Raw genomic sequence first — 9678 nt, forward strand, 5'->3', positions numbered from 1 at the left:
AACCCCCCCCCCCCCCCCCCCCCCGCTTGTATCAAACTCTGTCGAGATAGAGAAGGCAGCGAGAACACATAACAGCAATAACCAGAGCACAAATATGTGAACATCCCTTTTTCCCATACTGCCTCAGAAAACAGAGTACTCAATGATGGCGCAGCGGGGAATAGACTGAGGTAGACAATGGAAGGCCTCATTGGGTTCTGATGATCCAGTCCTACTGACGCAACCACGTCTGCTTCACATGGGACCAAATCAGTCTTCTTCTGCTGTGGGTGTCTGTCACTCATCCTCATGAATACAAACCACTGTGCCTATATACACACACATAATGACTTCTATATATCAGTCAGTTGCTCTCAGGATTAATGATGTGAAACTATTTAAGCATAAATAAACTTTAAAGACTTATCGCCTACTGTATGAAAGGCAATAATGAAAAATCCAGGTGGCATTTGGTAATATTCAACAAATCTTATTCTCTACCTGTTCTTTAATTTGCCATGTTGCGGAGTTCACGCCCACCTGGGGACATGGCCATGGCTGGTGAGAAGACAGAGATAAACTCAAGTGTCGGCAATAAAAAACTCTGTGACCACATGTGTGTAACTCTATCAGAGCCAGATCATGCAAAGAACCAAGCTTTGACAGAGCAGTAATGTGGCATAAAGAAAATCTGGGTGACAACAGCTCATCTGTCTCCTGCTACGGCAGCTTACAGTAATTTATGAGCACCCCATTTGAACCATACACAAATGAATGCTTTCCAAGATTACATGCTCATAAATATTCTGACGAATACCTTGAGTGAAGAGGTGACACCATCAATGACAATAATTTACATTTCAAAGGTTTAAAAAACACTTTAATGGCTTGTTTTTTTCTTTCCCCCTCTGAAAATTTCAAGTTTGGGTTGACTGCTTTCCCAGTTCTGCATGGAAAGGGTCTGGAGTTATCATCGTGGAGGAGATTCCAGAGCAGGTACTTAAGGGAATCTGTTTCCATGCTCCAGTTTAACACACAGGGGCAGAGAGTCAGAGAGGCAGACTGCGAGAGTGGAATAAATAGAACAGAGAGAGATGAATGTGGGCGGGAGGAAGATGGTGAAAAAGACGAGATGGCTCAGGAGTAATGAGAGCGAGGAGAAGACAGGAGGGTAAACAAAGCATAGGTAAAGGAGATTAAGAAGATATGTGAGTGTGTGTGTGTGGGGGGGGGGGTGCTTTGCTGACAAAGAAAGATTCAGGCTTAAGTAGTAAATTGAAAGTGTATATAAGAAAAGGGGCTTATTGAGTTAATAATACACTCAGAGCTCCCAGCACAGTGAGAGAAGGCAGCCAAAGGTGGCACAGTCACCGAGTTGTAAACCACATTAAAGAATCCCAACCTTTGCATTTAAAGCCCCCTGATGTAGGCACTAATGTGTTTTCATGCTCCGGGTTACCAAAACAAACGGGGTGACAGGGTTTCGTTCTGTTTTGCGAGGAATGTAACAGATGCAGTCTGGAGCCGCAGGGGGCTGGTTGGTAGTCATAGCACATGTTGTTGACCTTGTCTGCACCCCCAAGAAACCTGGACCAGTCGCTGTAGCTGATACATACATGCCTTTGAAGTGCAGGCAGACAGGCAGACAGGCAGACAGGCAGACAGGCAGACAGGCAGGCAGGCAGGCAACCGTACAAACAGGGCACATGTGCCATTTCAAATCATTGCCTATGCCAGTAGAAGCACTTCATTAGCTGACATTGCTTATAGAAATAGAAAATGATACATAAACCATGTGTCTTGCAAGTTGTTACTTAAATTGTAAAGAAATGTCATCCTAATTTGTACAATAATGCCTCGCGCCTGAGGGTTGACATGGTGTAATCAGTTGTGATAATACAAATTAATACTAACAAAAACCTGTCTGTTGCCAATGTAAACAGCAACGTGGTTAGTTTCTGAATTCTGAGACTTTTTTCTTCTCTGGAAAAAAGAGTGCACTCAGGTAGATGGGTAGGGAAAAAGTAAGAGGTGGAGAAATCAAACAAAACTAAGAGGATAAAGACATGCTAACAGCTCTGTGAGGCTTTACTTAGACTTCAGTGCTTTGAGCTACTGTAAATGCTAACATCAACATGCTCATGCTGGTGTAATATTTACCATGTTCATGAACATGGTAAATATTAACATGCATTCTTAAACTAGCTAACATGCTAGTTAAGTGTGTTAGCATGCTAAAATTTGGTAATTTTAGGTAACACTAAACACAAAGTACAACTTAATCTGGTTTGTAGTTTTGCAGTGGTTGGTCATGATAAAAGGTTATTACAATTACAATTATTACACTCACCCAGAGGGAAATTAATTTCATGGTAAATCATTTGGGGGTAGTGCCTTTAGGATTCATCATCCAGGAACCTAATATCTGGACAACATTTTGTGCCATCTCATTTCCTGGATGCTCAAATGTCTCACTTGATAAGTCAAAATGTATTCGTGCTGATGGCAATGATGAAAAATCAGCGAATCAGCAAAATCAGCGAGATTCATCCTGCGCACCATGAATTACATGACAATCTATCAAATAGTTGTTGAGATATGTCAGTCAAGATGGAAGTGATGGACCAAGCTATATTGCCAGACCGCTATAGCTAAAAAATGTGTAAAGATGAAAGATTTTCACTGTTTATTTGATTGTTATTGTTACAATTAATTTAATGTAATTCCTAATGGAAACTTGACATTAGTTGTCTCTAATTGACTGACGTTGGCTCAGAGATGCTATAAATTAATGAGTAATTTGGTTAATCCCATTTGTGTAAGATTTTTTTTTCAAAAGCTTCTTTTATCAGTAGGGGAAAGCTGGTTTCATTGAAGGTCTTTCCACTGATGTATTTTAAACACTCCATCTTTCCATTGGCAGTGTCACGTAAACCCTGGCAGATGACTTTGTCTCCCCTGCGTTGGATCCAGTGTTACAGTCCCACTGCTGTCAGGAGCCACCGGCAAGGCTGACAGCTGCCTGGAAAGAGATCTCATGGGTCCAAACAGAACCTTAGTTGGGGTCCTTTGGGTCTCAGAATGACTGTAAATCCTCATCCAGTCTATGATATCCCAAATGTTCCCTGTGCACAAAGATACATTCACTCCCACAGACTGCAGACTACACCTGCAGACCCCAACGCCTACTATGGCATGCCTTTCCAGCGACTATTATAAATTTGACAACATAAGTAATCACTGTCGAGAGAGTGCAAACACAAATACTTCTTAATATGTGTGTGATTCATTGATGGGAAACAGCAACTGAACGGGTAGAAACATGTTTCTCTTGGATAGTCATGTAAAGTTAATATTATGAGCAACTGTTGTACGTCTGTCTTGGATTGAATTCAGGCTAATAAGAATGGTACTACTGTTGTTTTGCTTCAGTTAATCTTCAACAGATTTTTGTCATTAGTTATAGTCTTAGAGATAAGTTACCTGATGTAGAATTCATGCATTTGTGCAAAATACATGCTGCAAGAGCTTTGTGAATGTAAAATTACACCGCCAGTGGATGTTGTTCTGCAAACAGATATAGTTATGCATTGTATATATAGCAGTGTTTCTGTCTCCATGACAACAAATTCAACTTGCCCACATGTCATCAGGTGGCTGATAATGGACACGTCTTGTGGTGATGATGTCACTACCTCCATACAAAGGAGACCTCGAGCATTAAATAGAGTGTGGAAGAGACTTCTCATTCGCAAAAGAGCTCTGTGTTGAGTTAGGGATTAGAGGGGAATTAGAGTGCCAGTGTCACCTCTAAATAGTTCCTCCATCTTTTAAAGTCACATAAAACGTTAAATCTATGTACTTGGGCAGCAACAAGAACTTTGTTACATTGTATTTTCCATTTGGTTTCAATAGCCAAGAAAAATATGGCATAACCAGCAGTGCTACATCAAAGTCAGAGACTGCAAAGGGAGGAGAGGGAAAGAGAACGCGACTAAGAGGGAGGAGGGGTATAGTTCATACTGCTCCTGTGTACCTCACTCGCTCTTCCCGCCCTCTGGCAAGTAACAGGCACGCACTGCCTCAGTGCACCAGTGCTGAAGCTATGAGGTGGGACTGCAGCCTAACTATTTATCCTCCGCAGCCATACACCCTTCATGCTTGACACTACTCCCTGCAGTCCCTCAACACATTAGCATAACAAACTTTCCACTTGCGGTAGTTTTCTCATAGGTCTCTTTGGTTTAGCGGGGTCTTTGAGGAACGTCTGTTTTCCAGTAAATGGATGGCCACTGATGGGACAGTCACTATGGTCCATAGAGTACGTGTCACTGGAGCCCAGGCTTTCTTTCTGGTCAGAAGGGTTCTCATAAAATCCCAACTGCTTGTGAAAGGGCCTTTCATGTTACCTGGCTCAGAGCAGTGCTCAGTGGAGCTGTCATATTCATGACTCTTGCTTTTTTCACAGCCTTGCCAAGCTCTAATACAAGACCTTGTATTTCGTTATATAGAATCTTGGTTAATCAGAAATAATTATTCCCAATACAATCGATAATTGTAAAATTTAAATATATCGCATGACTTCTTGCATGTCAAAGGTATTGCTCCCAGTGACAAAACCACAGAGAATCATCGCCCTGCAGTTCCACTCAGCTCTACTTCTTAGCATCTTTCAGCTCATTGTTTTGGTTTTCCGCCCCACAACTTTACTGTTTAAGTTCACTCTCACTGCTATAATAACATGTTTTTCACTCGCAGCGAGCAACTGTTCTCAATGAGCTCTGATGAACACATTGTTCATTAGCTTACCTGCCCAGAACCAGACAACGGACAGAGCTGGTGAACATAGTGGAAGTTTTAGCAGCTTAAATGTGAGATATTTATTTCAGGAGCTGGTCTAATGTTGCTGTGTCACTAGATGTTAAAAAAGACAACCGTCCCAGATTTGTCATCTAAATTTACAGGTGATAATATCAATGTTGTGTCTGCCCAGAAGTAGCCTGAAAATCAGCAAGTGACTAAATGTAATATTTAAAAAAAAAAAAACATATTATAAAAGAATAAGACAACAATGATAGCTGTCCAGACATCCTTGCTCAAAGGAAGGATGACAATGCATGTTTTGAGTCTGATAGACATTCATATCGTCTGCCCTTCAAAGACAGCACTTCTGCTGTGTCTAAAGCATAAAAGGGCACATGCATACACAGACCTCGTCCTGATACATACAAAAAAATCGCATGTCATACCCGTCTGTTATGCAAGCTCCCTTACTGGTGTCCTCAGTTTTGTGGTGGCACCTGCAGGTGTGTGTTGTATCATCCACTGTAACCTTGACAGATAGAGATGAGGCTGTGTTGGTTTGTTTTTCAGAGGTGCTGTGAACTCTGCTGCACACTCCGCAGTGAACTTTTGTGTCTGGTCATGCCGAGGACAGCTGGGGTCATAGCACCGGCCAGATAATCCCCATCCCTGCGCACGTCTAACGTCTGTGTTCAGCCCCTAATAGAAAACAGACACCATTAATAGCAGATTCCTGCCCATGATTAATGATATTGATTCAGTTTTCCAAGCCTGTGTTTTTCTCCTTCTCTCCTTCTGAAATGTTTCATCAGTGTTGCCATGGCCAATTAGTCTGATTGCTCTGCGCTGGCATCAAAGACCGACTGGGAGAACGAGCCTGATGGGTCCTGGGCAGAATGTTCAACATGCACAAGAAGGACTGGAAAACAAGCCTGATGTCTCTCATTAGAACCTTTCTCACGTAATCAAACAAGACTTGTGTCAGCTATTTCAGCTATGCTTTTACGTCTGCTTGCATAAATGGTTACAAGGACTAAAATCTGCCCTAAACAGCCACCAGGGGGTTGAGATAGGCGAGATCTCCCAGATGGAGAGGTGCAGCAGTAGAAGGATGAGAGGACAGTTAATGCAGGTGTCCTCACAAATCACCTTTTATTATGCAAATTCAAATCTACTATGGTTGATTGGGAGGCATTATCACATGGCTGGAGAGATTAAAATGGAAAATGGAAATCTTTTCATAATTAAATCACTTATGAGGAAATGCCATTCAAAAAGCAAATGTCAATTCAACAGGGGATTTACAGATGCTGCATCAAAAGGCCAAGTGGAAACTGTCAGTGTCTGAACCAGGAAAAGACTGATCAACGGACCACAAACACCTAGAGCGTTCTTCTTCTTCTCTCAGTGTTCGCACTGTGCTGAGCCACTGAACCGGCTGCGCATTAGGACACCTGATACAGGTACACCGTCTCTTCCATGCATCATTTCCCCGTCACAATCAGTTCAAAGTGCATCATAGACATGAACGTTATAAGAACAATATTCCACAAGGTGGAAAGACCTAACATGATTTGATACCCCGATTCTGCCATGATAACTGTTTTTATGATCATATAGATTCTTTACCTGTTTGTGCAAAATTAGGGATCCAGCCTTTTCCCTCCTAACAGCTAATCCAATACTAACACTCACTTGTAGAAAGCAAGTACCAATCAAATATTGGTGCTCTCTTTTTTCCAAATTTGATATCTGTATACCACACACTGCATGGACGTGGGCAGCCTGCCATGACTGGATGAAAGTAAGTGCATCTCTATGAAATATGAGGCAGGTAATGGTCTGGTATGGACTTAACTAACGTCTTGTAGTGCGTTGGGGTTCTCGCAGGCCAGGGCAGCGTAGAGCAGAGCGGGTTAACAAAACAAATCAGAATTTTTTTTTCATGTACTTCAGTTAAGTCTAGGGTTACCAAATCTTTCCTACTCTGACATGATTATATTTGTCACATTTCACGGAAAAGTGCATTTCAATCTCACTGTCACTTGTTATGCTGTGACCACATATTCTTTCTTCTTTTGATCACTTCGCTTTCTTTCTCCCTTGCTAATATTTTGTTTACTGATCTCTGTTGCTTCCCATTACTTGATACGACTTCACAGAGACTCTCATCAGAGATTTTGCTTCTGTAATGTGCAACCAATTAAGCTGAATTACCTTAGCACACGAGCTGCAGCACATGGCTCATGAGCTGTTTCTATTGGCTTTGTTGAATCAGACTGGGGAACATGTTTGGTGTGTGAAAACAGGGGAGGTGGGGACTAAATGAAGGGAATAGTTTCTGTGGATTTTCAAAGACGATTCAGGTTTGTGTTTTTTTGTCCATTTTTTTATTTTCACATTTTTATGTGTTAATGTACATGCACATAATAAGTAAAGGTATTAAATTAGTTTTGAATGGCAGTGAAAATCAGTCACAAACAAGTAAGAGCATCCACTACGTTCAGGATATAGCGTCTCTTTCATCTCGCAGCTAGCAAAATGCTGGAGACGACCAAATCTGCTGCTTCCTGCCAGAATGATCTGTGCTTTACAGTCCGAGTAGCAACAGAGAGCACTTTAATGGTGCTGAAATTTGTGCAACATGTGGTTCACAAGTAACATACCAGAAACAGGAGCGGGGGTGGGGTGGAGGGGAGAGACTTACTAAAAGCAAAATGGTGCACCGTCATGGTACAGCGGCTCCCTCTGAACACACTGTCTGCATCCTACTGAGCCCTAGAGTCGAGTGTTTGTTGCACACCGTGAGCCCTAACATGCTAACAAGGCTTTATCGATTCAGTAATGACATTCCCGTCCACTCTATCTCCACAGGGTGCCCCACCCTAACTCAATCCAGATGAGCTCCATCATGTCATACTTGGAGGGGACCCAATCTTACATGACAGAAGTGGGTGGGTATTTCTATACTTCTGATAAAAAGGAGGAGAGTAGGAAAAACATTTCTAAGGGGACACTCTATTAAAGAAAAGGCATGAGGCCTTTTCCACAGATGTTTTGCACATTGGCCTGAGTCAAGCGGCGCGGCTGGTAATGGAGTGATAGGCAGTGTGGAGGCTCGCTCCACTGAGGGCCATTTTACGCTTTTCAGGGTGTTGAAGAAGTACACTAGCAGGACCGCACACACGCAGTTTTTTTTGTTTGTTTCTCACACAAACACAGACACCGTCCAAACTCCTAAGGAATCAAAGACGGCAAAGAACTGATGCTAGACACTTGGCATTACAAAATTCACCATTAAAGTGTAACTCAGCACCTCCTCCAGTGGATTGGTTTTTCACCTTCCTGCAGTGATGCACAGGTGTACTTTGGGGCACGCTGACATCACTGCTGGGTGTGGTTACAGGTAAGGCAATGCACAGTTCTGACCACACCCACCCATACCGGACGGTGAGGTCAGAGGTGAAACACTTTAAACTTTAAAAACTGATTTTCAGCCTGGAGTTAAGTTACTCCCATGTGGTGCTCATGGCGGTAGCGGAAAACAAGCTGTAAACACAACTTGATTTCAAACAGTTGTCTATTTACACATCCCACAGACACATATAGCAACATCAGCATTCATCTGTAGTTGTTTACGTATGTCCAATATTCTTCTTTTAGCTCTCTAGTTGCTCACTTTACTTTTTGCTGTTCAGTGCTGGGCAGGTGTTGCACTGTGACTTTTTTGGAGCTTTTTTTTTGATGAATTAGCTCCCTGCTGTGGCTGGAAATGAGGTGAAACATGGAACTGTAGAGTCAGGTGATAATTCGTTGGGGCTTCATCCCTGTGAGCAGTTCCTTTCACATGACACATAATCATACAATCCATTGTTAATGTAAAAATATTGATTGGCCTTTAAAAGAAACTTTTTCCTCCTAATGTCTGAGAGATGAACTTTTAAATTTAAAGACTACAACAAGCACAACATATTTTTATCAATTTCCAGTTGAGAATGAGGAACATCATTGTTCAGGGAACCGACGGTGCCGACAGTTATCACTGTTCAGAGATCAGTTTCTTCTCCATGACTCCTCTAGTGCCGGTCCATACAGCAGCAGTTAGGTCCGGGCAGCAGCAGTGCTCTAACAGCTCGGCCTGCAAACACCTCAGACAGCTTGATAGGCCGCGTGGACTCACTCTGTGCACCGGTTCCCACAATTTAACTGCCTGGCGTGCAAGAAAACTCATTACACAAATGTGCACTTCAAAGTTCCTTTGGATTCCTGAGCTTCACGCACGTTGGTTGCCTCACTCATACATTAGAGTCATGAGCAATACTAAAACAGGCTGTAAAATTACAATGTTACTGTGATGTTTAATGCAGTTTCTGGTGTTTGCTGTGCTGCACAAGACTTAATGTTTCCTTTCCCCACAGCCAAGCGTTATTTCAGTGCATGCTCCAGTGATCACTTTGCATTTACGCTCAGCAGTGCTTTGTTCCGAACACAGACACACATCCAGAATTATCTGTGTCATAAGGGAGTCTGTGTGCAGATGGATGCAGCAGAGGTAGACGGGGAGGAAAGCAGTGATGTGGGAAGATCATCAAGTCAACAACAACATCAAACAAAAGGACCCAGGTTAAAGCAGCAGAGAGCTGTTGGATGGCCCAAACTTTCTATCTCAAAGATGTCAACTTGTTAGGAAATACAAAAATAGTGTACCACTTTCTAATAAGGAATTATAAAGGGTTTATAAATTGTTATTAATGGCTTTATTAATAGTAAATAAACCATTTACAATTTTTTTTATTACAGAGTAGAGTATTAGAGTTGTTTTAGCTATCTCCTTATTTCATAAAGAAGATGACTTACATTGACTTAATATAGTGAGTAAATAAGTTGATCTGAGGG

This window comes from Seriola lalandi, unplaced genomic scaffold, assembly GCF_002814215.2.
Source record: "Seriola lalandi dorsalis isolate HSWRI2012SDOR001 ecotype SW California unplaced genomic scaffold, Sedor1 jcf7180002054454, whole genome shotgun sequence".
NCBI classification, from domain to species: domain Eukaryota; kingdom Metazoa; phylum Chordata; class Actinopteri; order Carangiformes; family Carangidae; genus Seriola; species Seriola lalandi.